Here is a 15,758-nt window from a genome sequence, read left to right as displayed (position 1 = left end):
GTCCAAATAACGTCGTTTTTCCGTCCAATGACCATATACGGAAAAAAACGACGTTTTCGTGTTTGCAGTGTAAGGCCTACATCTCTTATTCGTGGGGGTGGGGTGTGTGTGTGGGTGTGTGTGTGTGGGGTGTGTGTGTGGGGGGGGGGGGGGGGGGGGGGGGGGGCGGTGGGGGACCCCCCATGTAGGCAGAAGGGAAGGAAGACCTAATCTCCATAATTACCCGGATCAGTTCATCTCGACAATGAATGCAGTGTACCGTTCGATGCAGCAGCGCATTTTGAGTTACCTCAATACATATTAATCATATTAATAAGTAATATATGGGCTTGAGTTACGGACCCGTGAATAAATATGCTCCGGTGTTTCACTAATGTCACTATATCCTGCGTCAGGGGCCTTTGTCACCAATACAAAGTGTCTCGATTTAATCAAGCGAAATAAATTAAGTGTGAAAAGCAAAATTCAAATTTACACTATGTAAAAAACAAATAACAGTACGGAGATTGTGAGAATGTTTCTGATTACTTACACGTCACTTTTATGAACAGAGTCAGACGATCACTGAATCAATGAAAGTCCCCTCGTAAAATCCCGCGAACTGTTGTCGGTGAACACGCCATTTTGTAAACGTCGGGCACCGGTAGTGATGTCATACGTCAACATGTTCTACATATTTAGCTCACCGGGTCCGAAGGGCCAAGGTGAGCTTATGCCATACCGTGCCGTCCGTCGTCCGTACGTCAACTATTTATTCAAACGACTTCTCCTTCTCAACCACTTATTGGAAATTAACGAAATTTGACTGGAAGCATTCTTAGGTGGTGGAGATTCAAAATTGTACAAATGGTGGGGCTGACCCCCCAAGGGCTGAGGGGCGTGACCAAATAGGGGTAATTTGGCTATATTGCTTTAAACGACTTCTTCTCTGGAACTAAGAGATAGATATCAACCACATTGGTTTGGAAGCATCCCTAGGTGGTGGGATTCAAATTCGAGAAATGGAGAGGCTGAACCCTACCCCTACCCCCGGGGACTGAGGGGTGGGGCTAAAATGGTAATTTGGCAATAAATGACTTTTTCTCTGGAACTGAGAGATGGACATCAACCATATTTGGATGGAAGCCTTCTCCGGTGGAGAGGATTCAAAAGTGTACAAACGGTGGGGCTGGAAGGGGCATCACACATTGTACTCATCTCGGGAATTGAACCCGGGCCTTCGGCGTGACGAGTGAACGCTTTAACCACTAGGCTACCCGACCGCCCCCTCAGACAAGATGAAGAGTGAGTGAGTTTGGTTTTACGCCGCTTTTAGCAATATTCCAGCAATATCACGGCGGGGGACACCAGAAATGGGCTTCACACATTGTACCCATGTCGGGAATCGAACCCGGGTCATCGGCGTGACGAGCGAACGCTTTAACCACTAGGCTATCCGACCGCCCCCTCAGACAAGATGAAGAAAAGTAGTCACATTATAATGAAAAAATACATGTCCAATAATTTGATTGTTTTGAATATTCTTTTAGGTATTTGATTACGTAAAATTGATGCCAAACAGGTGCGTGTCGTGTTCAATTAAAATACACGGTAAAACTATCTAGTTGTTTATCTGTTTGAGACATTATTTAAATGGTTAAAGCAGTCATTTTATGTTGTGTCAGATTCCGGTTTACACATCGAGATTTTCCGTACTCTGAACGAAGATTCGGCGAGATATATATTAATCAAAATACCAGTGTCGTCTATCCTCGACGTTGTCAAAGACATAAACCCAGCCATGACGTCACACAAAATAGTGTCAATTTATCAGTAATTTATTACATTATGATGATAAGATTCGTGTTCCATTAATAATCGTGCAACATTAGTCAAACTACACTTGCACAATCAGGAGAATGTTGGAATATAGGGGACTATTTTTTTTATTTACGGCTATTACTTATATTTTTTATATGAAGTACGATTTCATCATTTCTCATATTTGTTTTATACCTAACGTATACCGTTTCAATATCGATATTTGTGTTGGAATAGTTTGGTGCCTTGTGAACAAAACCTCGCGAAAATATCCACATCAAATTCCCACCTATAGTCCGGCAGAGAAATGAATATTTTCCCACAACCCAGAATTAGGGGATAAAGTTTTTTTTATTGCTGGATTTGTTTAATGATGTACTTTAGATTATGAAACTGACTGATGACACTCTGTCATCTTTGGGCATTTTGAAATATTCAAGATGGCCGACAAGATGGCCGCCAAAACATGAAAATATCGCTTCCTTGCTAACAGTATGGAATATGATACCAGTTTTGGAGCAAATCACTAATATTTTGATTTCAACTAATTAGAATATGGTATTCTAAATGAACAGGTATCATTTAAAACATAATTTGATTCTTAAATAAGCAAGATAACTGGCAAAATGCCTGTCGAAACATTATAAAGTCAACAAGCACGGCATTCTTTTTAAGGATAATTCTGAACTTTCAAAAATGAATATTGGCTCAAGGTTTTCTTCACATACATACAATCATCATCAACAACATGGTTAGTGAGTTGGTTGAAGCAGACACTGGAGCTACAACGTAATAGGAGAAGGCCTCGTAAGTGTGTCACTTGTGCCTAATCCATTTGGTTTTCCGAAATTAAATATGTTTAAATCAATACCGCAGCTGGTAGTTTAATTTGTGAAAAATAGCAGGTGTCGGGGCTATGGGTCAGTGGGTGATTGACGATTTGCGATGGCGCCAGCTGGGGTAGGAGACGACACACTTTCCAAATTATTTCTCAACCTTATCTGATGCTAATTCAACAAGAAACACAGAGACACATAGTTTTTGATAGAGGCTACTTGTTATACTATATTGTTGATTAAAATATGTAAAACTATGTATCTCTGGCTGTATTGTCATCCCTTCAATCAGTAAAGTGGACTATTCCAACTACACACATTACCTAATTATAAATCTCATCCAGGCATGGCATACCCACATCACCTAATTGTATTTTGGTACCTTGTGGGGAGAAATTAGGCGATCTGGGAGGACACCGTTATATCATCTAACATGTCCAACTCTGCTCTTAAGTAAACAAGAACCTAATCAGCGAGGGGTCCTTTATCATCCATATTTGACTGCTTATAAAAATCTTATATCTCTCCTCACAGCTGGTTATCATATTTTTGCTGCTGAATATTCGAAACAGAGTGATTGAGTTGGTACAACACATGTATACGGTTCCATTTTAAATGACTGCAGCGCTCCATTATGAAAACAAGTTGTTTTAACGCCGCTCTCAGCAGCATTCCAGTGATATATGACGGCAGCCTGTTGTATATGAAATAAATGCAAATTGAATCTTGAATCTTGAAAGTTGCAGCTTTTCCGCAAATCAGTATGACATGCAGTATACAGTATATCAACTGCAATTTACTGTATACAACATGCAGTATACAGTGTGTCGCGAGCTCCGCGCTGGGCTGGAGCACACATTTCCTGCCCCTCTCCCTTCGGCAAACACCTCATGGGGGGTGTAATGAGGTCACAGGTCAGGCGTGCACTCGTCAGTTGTCTGATACGGTCAAGAGTAAGATCTTCCGGACTATCACAGCACTAGAGGAATGTGGATTGTTGATGAGGTACAACGTGTTTGAAACTGGGAGTTGAACACAAACACTTATAGAGAAGAGCTCACCATAAAACGTTATGGACTCGCGGACGGACTTGTGTTTTCAGTTCAAGACGTACATGTATCAAGTTGAACTTCTACGACAGCTATAACTTGGTTACCGCTTCCTAACTGTAACATTAACTGAACATTACGCCTTTTATACATATTTGTGATGGGGCGACAATGCGACAGCGAGACATATTTTGACATTGAAAAATGTCGCGTTACGGCATTGTCGCCCTTTTGTAAAATATAGAAAAAGATTATTCAAAGAGCGACAATGCGACAACGCGACAATGCGACAAATTGCCAAAATATCGCGTTGTCGAATTGTCGTGCTTTGGTTAATTTCGACACATTTTGCTTGTTTTTGTAAAGGCGTCAATGCGGCAATACGACAACGCGACAATGTCCCTTCCAAGATTCCATAGTGATCCGTGCAAATAAAACTGAGTTATGAAATAGAAGTTTAACATGCCAGTTAAAAGATAAAGTGTAAAAATGCGCTGATGAGTTCATCTGCATGCCGAGTCTATACGCTGTGATGAACAATAATGCTCTGAGCCAATACATTTTGTCAAATGTATGACATGTATTACCTGTAGGAACATATATTTATACTCGTCCATATTTTTGACGGACAATATAATATACATGCTCGGTAATAGTGAGGACGGGCATCATTGTGTGTTTCCGTGCTCACCTTTCGCGAACACCCGTTGGATGGCCTGAACCACTTCGGATTTTTATCCCACATCAGTCTGATACACCGTGATATAACTAAAATACTGTTCAAAGTGGTGTTTAATGCGATCACCGTAGTGTGTTACTGCAACTGTCCAAATTTTGTGTAGTGATATTATGTAATATGTAAAATAAAGCATATTCAATTATCCAATTGATTTGATTAGAATATACTTGCGTCAGTGTATTTTATTAACGCCCAAAACCGTATTTGTTAAACACATATAATAACAGATCATGTAACCGCATGGTGCCTTGACTTACTATTAGCTTTAATAGGCCATTCCGGAATAAAATAGTTCCCCCCAAAGCGAAGAACATCTGTTTTAGTTTGTTTACAAGAAATGTATTCCAAAAAATACCCTCATTAGATGAGAAGGTCCATTAAGAACTACCTCAGTAAGTCAATCACAATGACAGAGCGTTGTAATACATTTACATCAAGTACAAAATGGCCGACACGATAAACGTGACGGGAGATATTTCCGAAGTTGTTAATTAACCTATGACGATTTCAAGCCTTTGTCATCACTGATCAATTGGCCGATCATTGAAAGGTGATTGTAAAGATGTGTCAAATAGATACTAAGGTAAATTCATAGATTGCTGTAGATTGTCACTACGATAGTTTGGATTTTTGGGTTGTTTTTTTTTCTCTGGGATGGGTATCCTTGAACGGCATGCAACCAAACTGTATGACTTATCCCAGAGTATGCTAAGACGCTACGTTCAAAATTAAATTGTCTAAATGATGAAAAAAACCGCTTCTGTATGAATTCTTACTTGGGAATTCCCAGGGTTTTCCCCAGGAATGTGGAAGTAGTCAGTGTTTACGTAATTTCAAGAATACATTCACCTGATAAACGTCATGTGACCCACCTCTCGTCCCATGGAAAAGCCGTATATCGTGTAAACTTCACATTACAAAATTAGTTACTGTTATAACCAAATGAAACACAACCCATTATCCGATAGAGGTAACTGTTCATAGCGGAGGGATATGTTATCTCAATAAACTTGGTAGCATGGTTTGGTTTGACTTCTTGGCACGTGTCTGAATTCCATTAACATGTTACATATCCTAAAACTGACTTATCAGCAATTTTTTAGTCGTTTTTCCGTCCAATGACCATACACGGAAAAAAACGTCGTTTTCGTGTTTGCAGTGCATGCTGAGATGTCAAGTTCAAGCTTTGAGGCAGCCATTGAAAGGGACCAGTCATTAATTGTTCCATTCTTTTTTTCCAAAAAAGTTGGCCCAATCTTTTTTGGCCCAGTTTGTTTTGGCATGAATTTCTTAAAAGTATTTAACACAATTTAACATAACCATGTGTATAACAGACATAATAGGTTTTGCTTTATTTGCACCTCTTTTGAGGTTACTATTATTTTTATTTATCTTTATTGTTTTTTATAATTTCATTTCAAAATGCAGTGGGAATTTATCTTATTTTGTAACTATAGAACATTAACAATCGTTAGAAAATCCACAAGCATCCCAGTTGACACTGAATAATATAATAACAAATGTATATATAACGATATATACTGATTTGGGGTTTTTCATAGACAATATTGCCTATTATTTTGATTAATTACATTTCCAAATGAAACTATTTCATTAAGAATAACATATTCTAATATGTTGATGGCAAAACAATAGTGATATGCACCAAAAGTAGTCCCATATTCCATACAATTAGCACGGAGGAGATATTTTCATGTTTTAGCGGCCATCTTGGCGGCCATCTTGAATATTTTAAAATGCCCAAAGATGACAGAGTGTCATCAGTCAATTTCATAACCTAGAATGTGTACTTAAACAAATCCAGCAATAAAAAAAACCTTATCCCCCAATTCTTGGATTTTGTCCTCTCTGCCGGACTACTAATAACCTAAGTGACCTGACCAAGTTATAACATGAGTTACGTCCCCTTTTCTTTGTACGTGTGTCGTCTTTTTGGCGTCAAAGAGGAAAATCAGTTTTCATCATTTACGGCAAGCGATTTTTGTTATACATAAGCATATAAATCCATTTAATATATATGTATGTCGTTCAGATATTAGGCATTATTTTGTTCGCTCACAGTTTCTGTAAAGCTGCTAAATAAAAAAATATATCGTCGTCACAGTTCATTTATCGGTGTACGATAAAAAAGGGGATAAATTTGCTGATTTTCGACGCAGCGCAATTCTCACACAACCTTCATATTTCAGATCTTATGAAAATGTGCTTTAAAAAAAATAACTCGGCACCCAGCGGGTCCGCATCAAGTGTTATGTTAGACTTACTGACAGTGCGTTTTTTGTGCTTGTTTACGAATTGTTCTGTATTGCGATTTTATCGAACAGGAGGGCTTTTAAATATCTATAAGATATTAGGACATGTGATGACAGCCACGTGACTTGGATACTCCTTCGAGTTTTTAAAACACACGTAAGAGGCCACACTTTAAAATGGCACCAAAATCAAAAAAATGTTAGGGTGATGCAGCAGTTGGATGGATGGACCATCTGTCGAACGTAAGCATGTACGTAATTATTCCTCGCCAAACAAAGTTGGCAGGGGATATAGAAACGGGCTCCGTCCGTCACGTTTCGTTTCCGGAGCATATTTCATAAACCGTTCAATATTTTATCATCAAACTTTGCCGGTCTTTCAAGTACATTCTGAAATGGTGCCATTTGCTATTTAGAAATTTTAGAAATTTTTATTTTTTAAGTTTCCATGACATCAAGATGGACTTAGGTTCTGTGTGGGTAGGGTTCGTTTCCGGAGCATAACTAATAAGCCATTCAATATCTTTTTATGAAACTTTGCAGGTTTGTCAGGCACAATTTCCATGACAAGTTCCGCCTCGGTTATTGTTTGTTTAGATTTAATTATGTCATTAACTCTGCAATATGGGCGGGGGATATAGCCACGTGAGTGGCAAACTCTTGTTATTGTTTGCTTGTGTGCATGCACGTGATCATTTTCGATTGTTGAGTATGGCAAATGTAGTGTTGTTCAAATACCTTTAGTGAATATGTCACAAGTATAACGCACCATATCCCAAACATTGATGTTGTAATATATGAGAGTTACCTACCTTTCCAAACAAAGGGACACCACTCTCGACGATCAGCTGATGGGATATATTTTTTCGATAGGCGTTCCGTTTTCAAAACAGAAAGGAAGTTCAAATTAAGTAAAACTGGTTCAATACTTTAAATCCCAAGTTATGATAATTAGATACATTTCCCCCTAACCAAAAACGTGGAATGAAGTTAATGTTCTGGAGTGAATTGTATTTATTTGTAAGAATCAGGGCGGTCGGGTAGTCTAGTGGTTAAAGCGTTCGCCCGTCACGCCAAAGACCAGAGTTCGATTCCCGACATGGGTACTATGTGTGAATCCCATTTCTGGTATCACCCGCCGTGATATTGCTGGATATTGCTAAAAGCGGCGTAAAACAATACTCACCCACTGTAAAAATCATCTCATGGCATGTTTTACAAGGTGCAGGAGCCCCGATAAACAGGACATGCTTATTTTCTGAAAGGAATGGCTAACCTATACTTTTGATGTACATGCTGCTCTGGTTTAAAAATTGTTAGGTTAACAAGATGCATGTTTGGTGCTCGGATTTCCTGCTTTACTAGGGGGCACGGGTGGCCCAGTCGTCTAAGGCGCCGCGATTCGCTGTGCAGAGTTGCGTCCCTTGGGCACGCCAGAAACCTATAATTGTGGGTTCGAATCCCGGTTCGCCCCGATTATGTTTCTAGGTTTGCAGAGCTCCAGATAAGCTTTTGGTGTTGTGGGTATTTTACCCATGCATTTTAAAATCATTGGGTATCAGTAATTCTATCTGCGTATTCAAATTTCTGTTACCCACTAGTTTTTACACATGTGGGTATTTAAGTTAAATATTTTAAAACACTATTCATCTAGTCCCTGCAAACTGGTGTCGTGTGGGTTCGAGAGCTTTATAGGACTCAAAAATACCACGATACTTCCACAAGAAAGTGTGATGGCAAATGATCATGATGTAACTGTCATCGTGAAGTTTGGCAAGGTTGACGGAATGCCCGTTTTTTTTCAAAATAGGTTGCTGATTTGCTAATCGAATACGCAGGGTTACTTCACAATATTTTGATGATACGCACAAGTTTTATTTTTTTAGCGTATCTGTGATGTTCGTTGCGTATTTGATACGCTTGGATTACATTTTACTGTGTATTTCTGCATTTCTGATGCGTATTTTACGCAGTTACGCAGCTTATCTGGAGCTCTGCAGGTTTGTCAGCACCATACCCGTGCTCGTGGGTTTCACCGAAGTGGTAAACGTCTGAGACCTGCATCACTTCGGGCTTTCCTCCCACATTAAGCTGACACGCCGCGATATAACTTAACTTGAATACTGTTAAAAGCGGCGGGGGGATAGGGTAAAACCCGACAGGCCAAAACGTCGGGCCTAGCTTGCAGGCAAGACTTCAGAGGTTCTGGTTTCGGCATAAGATTTACCCTTTTTGCGAACACCTTGTCATCGCTGATTTTCGCTGATCCACATCCTATAATTTCCATCGCTGTTTTGCCCATTGCGATCTCTTTCCTGTACCTGAGTCTAATCTAGAGTCTTGGCTGAACGCCCTCGAGCGTGACCTGAGTCTTGGCTGAACGCTCTCAATGGTGACCTGAGTCTAGGCTGAACGCCCTAATGCGTGACCTGAGTCTAGGCTGAACGCTCTCAAGCGTGACCTGAGTCTAGGCTGAACGCCCTCAAGCGTGACCTGAGTCTAGGCTGAATGCCCCCAAACGTAGCCTTACATGAGTCTAGGCTGAACGCCTTCGAGCGTGACCTGGGTCTAGGCTGAACGCTCTCAAGCGTGACCTGAGCGTAGTCTGAACGCTCTCAGGCGTGACCTGAGTCTAGGCTGAACGCCCTCAAGGGTGACTTGAGTCTTTCATGAACGTTCTCCAGCGTGACCTGAGTCTAGGCTGAATGCTCTCAAGCGTGACCTATGTCCAGGCTGAACGCTTCCAAGCGTGACCTGAGTCTAGGCTGAACGCCCTCAGGCTTGACCTGATTCTAGGCCGAACGCCCTCAAGCGTGACCTGAGCCAAGGCTGAACGCTCTCAAGCGTGACCTGAGTCTAGGCTGAACGCTCCCAAGGGTGACCCGATTCTAGGCTGAACCTAGAATTGTATTGTATTTCTACGGTGTCCTCCCAAAACTTCTACATGCCAAAACTTCTACAGCTTAAAACAACAAAGTTTATGGTCCACTGCACCACTAATCTCCTGGCTATTACCTGTTGGGCATTGATTGGAACAGTCCAATTAATTAAGTGTACAACATACAACAAAACAAAACAATTTGAAGACAATTTACTCATATAGCACTGGTACAAATAAATAGTACACACACTTTTTGCACCAGACTACTTACTAATTTCATGAAAGCACTGGTATAAATAAATAGTGCACACACTAATTTAATGTCACAACTGGCCTCACTCTGACACATACAGCACTAAAATTACTATAGCTCAAGTCTCTTTACCAAGTTTGAGAAGATGACCAACAGCATCAAGGAACTCGATAGGAGTTTTCTGTCCTTGAGTCAACATGTCCTTAGGACGTCTCAGGCGATTTTCAGGCTCTCTGTAAACTCGCTTCCTGCTGGGTGGGGCGGCACCAAAGTCTAAGTGTGCGATTTGTGTCCTGTCTGCCCAGTCAATCTTCTTAATCACTTCTACAAATCGGTAGATATTCGGGTGGCTGTGGGGTAAGGTTCTGTTAAGGCGATGGTGAAATCCCTCAAGATTGTTGTTGGTGCGAGGGCCGGCTGTCTGGTGGTGATTCCACAGAGGTATTGGAAACCGAGCATCATCGTCAACCCAGTTGACGGGTCTTTTTATTATAATCTTCTTTTTCTCCAAATAAGTTGTTTTCATCAGGTACATCTGTAACTATTTAATCTTCCCCTAGTACCTTTCCTTGCCTTTCTAAAACAACATCGTAAAGAAGCTAATGAGTCTTCTTAATTACAGGAGGACTATACCATTATAACAATAGGTAAACTCTATCAGCCATGACAACTTTCTGTAGATGTTTTGGCATGTAGAAGTTTTGGCCTGTAGAAGTTTTGGGAGTACATCTCATACAATAGGTGTTACTGGTAATTAATTCCCTTCAGTGTAGTGGAAAAGAAGGGATATTGATAGAGTCCCAGCTTGCCGACCAGAATTCTAAAAGCTTTTTTCGATATGACTTGTCCGACTCTGTGACTGTGTATTGGAGTATTGGGCATCTGGTGTTTTGCATTACAAAGGACAGGGCTGGCAGCCTGTAACACCTTGGTTTTTTTTGACGTGGATATGTGATACTGGCCGATCCATACATTTCGGCAAGAGGTAAGTTAATGAAGTTTAAATAATATTTTATTCAGGACAAAATAACCAAAATCAAGTTACCTTAACAGACAATAAAAACATAATATGTATCACCCTTTAAATAACACCTTGCGAACACCTTGTCATCGCTGATTTTTGCTGATCCACATCCTATAATTTCCATCACTATTTTGCCCATTGCGATCTCTTTCCTGTACCTGAGTCTAGTCTAGAGTCTTGGCTGAACGCCCTCGAGCGTGACCTGAGTCTTGGCTGAACGCTCTCAAGGGTGACCTGAGTCTAGGCTGAACGACCTCAGGCGTGACCTGATTGTAGTCTGAACGCCCTCAAGGGTGACCTGAGTCTAGGCTGAATGCACTCAAGCGTAGCCTTACATGAGTCTATGCTGAACGCGTGACCTGATTGTAGTCTGAACGCCCTCAAGGGTGACCTGGGTCTAGGCTGAACGCTCTCATGCGTGACCTGATTGTAGTCTGAACGCCCTCAGGCGTGACCTGAGTCTAGGCTGAACGCCCTCAAGCGTGACCTAAGTCTAGGCTGAACGCTCTCAAGCGTGACCTGCTTCTAGTCTGAACGCCCTCAGGCGAGACCTGAGTCTTGCCTGAACGACCTCAGGCGTGACCTGAGTCTTGGCTGAACGCCCTCAAGCGTGACCTGAGTCTAGGCTGAACGCCCTCAAGGGTGAACTGACTCTTGGCTGAACGCCCTCAGGCGTGACCTGAGTCTAGGCTGAACGCCCTCAAGCATGACCTGAGTCTTGGCTGAACGCCCTCAAGCGTGACCTGAGTCTTGGCTGAACGCCCTCAAGCGTGACCTGAGTCTAGGCTGAACGCCCTCAAGGGTGAACTGACTCTTGGCTGAACGCCCTCAAGGGTGAACTGACTCTTGGCTGAACGCCCTCAAGGGTGAACTGACTCTTGGCTGAACGCCCTCAAGCGTGACCTGATTCTAGGCTGAACGCCCTCAAGCGTGACCTGATTCGAGGTCGAACGCCCTCAAGCGTGACCTGAGCCTAGTCTGAACGCTCTCAAGCGTGACCTGAGTCTAGGCTGAACGCTCCCAAGGGCGACCCGATTCTAGGCTGAACCTAGAATTGTATTGTATTTCTACATGGAACTGAATATATGCCATGTGGTACCTATCGTGTGTGCAGAATCCCTTCCCGATATCAATACTCACTGTTAATCAGTTCTCCCTTGCCCAGTCATGCATCTCATACAATAGGTGTTACTGGTAATTAATTCCCTTCAGTGTAGTGGAAAAGAAGGGATATTGATAGAGTCCCAGCTTGCCGACCAGAATTCTAAAAGCTTTTTTCGATATGACTTGTCCGACTCTGTGACTGTGTATTGGAGTATTGGGCATCTGGTGTTTTGCATTACATAGGAGAAAGCCTGTAACATCTTGGGTTTGTTTGACGTGGATATGTGATACTGGCCGATCCACACATTTCAGCAAGAGGTAAGTTCATAAAGTTTAAATAATATTTTATTCAGGACAAAATAACCAAAATCAGTTACCTTAACAGACAATAAAAACATAATATGTATCACCCTTTAAATAACACGTGTTTTAATAACCGTTCCCGATATCAGTTCTCACTATTGGATTAATATTACAGTAAACTACGGTTATAACTAACTCAAATGAACCACTTATTTTAGTTCGTTATAACAGTAGTTTGTTATAAGCATATATACAACATCTATACAGCAAATGTCAAGTTCGTAATATCCGTCAGTTCGTTATAAACGTATAATACTGTACAACAGTTACAGCAGAACACGGATAGAGCGAACAAACGGATACAACGAACTGTAAAAAAAACCCGATTTATCTCCTATATATTATCAAATAAAATGTACGTACATAACGAACTCTCTACAGCGAACTAAGGGATACAGCAAACTGATATCTGATCACCGACAAGCTCATCTACCACTGATTAGTGACGTGTATAGCGAACTGAGAAATCTCACTCAGTGGCAAGTGTCACTGACAATTGGCTGTAGACAATCAGCGATGAATCAACACAATCACTGGTGACGATTCAGCCTTGTCAAACTTGCATTATGGTAATCTTTATTGTCCATGTAATTGGAGTAGTCTGGTCTGTAAAAGAAACATATTCCATTCAATAATGTTTACATTAATTTCGGTGATATTGAAATATATTATCCTGATAAAATAATAACTTCAGATACAATTTCTTCCGACCATTGCATTAAAATGTTGGTACTTTTTAACTGAATCACCGGTAGATGCGGGAGAAAACGTGTATAAACGTGTATGTGTATTTTGTTCTAGCCAAGATGGCGGACGTTTCCGAACGAAAACGTATATAACGAACAACGCATATAACGAACAACGCATATAACGAACAACGTATATAACGAACAACGTATATAACGAACAACGTATATAACGAACTGATTTCTCCGGTCCCTTGTAGTTCGTGTTATCCATGTTCTACTGTATTCATCAAAACACACGATGAGAAAATATTGAAGATTACCCGACAATCACAGATGGACGATCTCATCGACTCCCTCAAAATCCGACTCCGACTCAAACTGACCCAAGACATTGGGGGGTGGGGGTTCGGGGTGGAACGCCCAACCAGTGGATACTAAAACCGGGTGACGAAGTTAGTCGATATGCCACGTTGGGTCTTAAAGCCTAGATACACATCATGGTAACTGAAAGTAATGTAAATACTAACTAAGGTGCATGTGATCTTCTTGATAACTAAGCTGTGTGCTATTCCCTCTATCCTCTATCCCTCTATCTATCCTCTATGTGTATCATGTTCATGTTCATAAAGGTGTATATCATCATTTACCTGATGATAACGGTGTATATCATCATTTACCTGATGATTATGGTGTATATTATCATTTACCTGATGATTATGGTGTATATCATCATTTACCTGATGATTATGGTGTATATTATCCTTTACCTGCTGATAAAGGTGTATGCTGTTATCATTTACCTGATGATAACGGTGTATATCATAATTTAGCTGATGATAACGGTGTATATTATCATTTACCCGCTGATAAAGGTGTATATCATAATTTACCTGATGATTATGGTGTATATTATCATTTACCTGCTGATAAAGGTGTATATTATCATTTATCTGCTGATAAAGGTGTATATTATCATTTATCATTTTCCCGAGGCAAGAGAGTTAACTGACCTGATGATAACAGTGTATATCATAATTTACCTGATGATTATGGTGTATATCATCATTTACCTGATGATTATGGTGTATATTATCCTTTACCTGATGATAACGGTGTATATCATCACTTACCTGATGATAAAGGTGTATATTATCATTTACCTGATGATAACGGTGTATATTATCATTTACCCGCTGATAAAGGTGTATATCATAATTTACCTGATGATTATGGTGTATATTATCATTTACCTGCTGATAAAGGTGTATATTTAGGAGATAAATATTTCGTTTTGTAAGATTTGCGTGATGTTATGCTGAATGGATGTACGGAAATTTCATTTGAACACGACGCCGTAAGGCGGAGTGTTCAAATGAAAAATTTCCGTACATCCATTCAGCATAACATCACGCAAATCTTACAAAACGAAATATTTATCGACATTGTAACATGAACGTTAATTAAATCGATATTTAGGAGGAACTAATTTACTGAGCGCATGACACAACAAAACTGTCGTTAGTAATACGTCTCCTCGTGCTCACCTTCGAAAAGACGCATGATATGGGGTGCCGCGAAACCGATCAATGGTTTCGAGGTACTCCAATAATGAGGGTCCATTTTACGAAAGGGGTGGTCACATGTTCAAGCTCATTTCTCAGAAAATAAACAAACAACAGGAAATATCACAAATTCAATTCTTTATCACAGTTCCTCATCTTACTTGTAATTTGTAGTTATGCGTAACTATGAAATACAAATAATCAAAATTAGAAAAGACGTACATACTGTTTGGCCCCTGTACAAGATAGTGTCAACTCGCCTGAAACTGAGGTGGTGACAAGAGACGTCAAACGTGCGAAATTTCAGACATGCAGCTTAGCTGGGATTGAAAAAGTTGTTTACTGTTACAGTGGAATAACATATGTGAGAGGCCGTGGAAATTAGCAGAAGAATTAACCTGGAAATTACTCACGGGAGCAGTGGACAGTGGCAGGATATTTGTATCTATGACAGGTACCAAATTACGTTCGTTAGCGAGCTGCTCCTGTCTCTGAAAAATGTTCGAATAATGTCGTTTTTGAGACGAGCACGAGTCAATGGAATACGACTTCAACGATTCATCGGATTTGTGGCCGGTAATTCTGCAAATCTCGCGATTCAATACCTGCGTTTGACAGTAAAGTGACGGCAGTTTGCAGTGTGAAATTCCCGGTCTTGGATAATGTTTATGCTGCGCTCAAATGGCGGCCCCCTGATGTGCCTGTGTATGGCAGCACGCAACCCAACAAAACTCGATTTTGAGTAAAGTTCTCCCTCAGCATTTCTGACTTCGGCATAAAAGAACCTCAGTCTCTCATTCAGTTGAAAAGCAGGAAGCTCTTCGAACGTGGGTTCAAAACCTCGGAAACCAAGCCATTCTGGAAGTGAAAAGATTGCCGTGTTCAGGGTACAAATGTGACGGTAAGTGGGAGTATTTCGTTATTATTACGGTGTCGTGTTTAAATGAAATTTCCGTATATCCATTTAGTATAACATATCTCAAATCTTACAAAACATAATATTTAATTTATGTTAAGATTTTGGTCAATCTCGTTATATTATTGCCAATTTTTGCGATGACACATTGGTCACGCTTTACATTGCTATTATGGCAATGGTGTAAGGGAGGTAACTCTCGCTGATGTTGATCGAATCTGCGTAGGAATTTTTTTTTATTTGTTTATGTATTCTTTTATGTTTCAATG

General features: G+C 40.5%; 1 protein-coding gene across 1 annotated transcript in view; it reads left to right on the top strand.

Moving 5' to 3' along the window:
• Positions 1 to 12,200: 12,200 nt before the first annotated feature.
• Positions 12,201 to 15,758, top strand: part of LOC139458446 (beta-1,3-galactosyltransferase 1-like) — a 71,959-nt gene continuing 68,401 nt past the window's right edge. The window contains exon 1 of the mRNA XM_071239883.1: positions 12,201 to 12,277. The gene's annotated coding sequence lies outside the window, so the exon portion shown is untranslated. The remainder of the gene's footprint in view (positions 12,278 to 15,758) is intronic.

The sequence above is a fragment of the Haliotis cracherodii genome, unplaced genomic scaffold (genome assembly GCF_022045235.1).
Source record: "Haliotis cracherodii isolate W230 unplaced genomic scaffold, xgHalCrac1.p SCAF_12, whole genome shotgun sequence".
NCBI classification, from domain to species: Eukaryota; Metazoa; Mollusca; class Gastropoda; order Lepetellida; family Haliotidae; genus Haliotis; species Haliotis cracherodii.
Note: the sequence above shows the minus strand (reverse complement) of the source record. Positions and strands in the feature narration are given on the sequence as shown.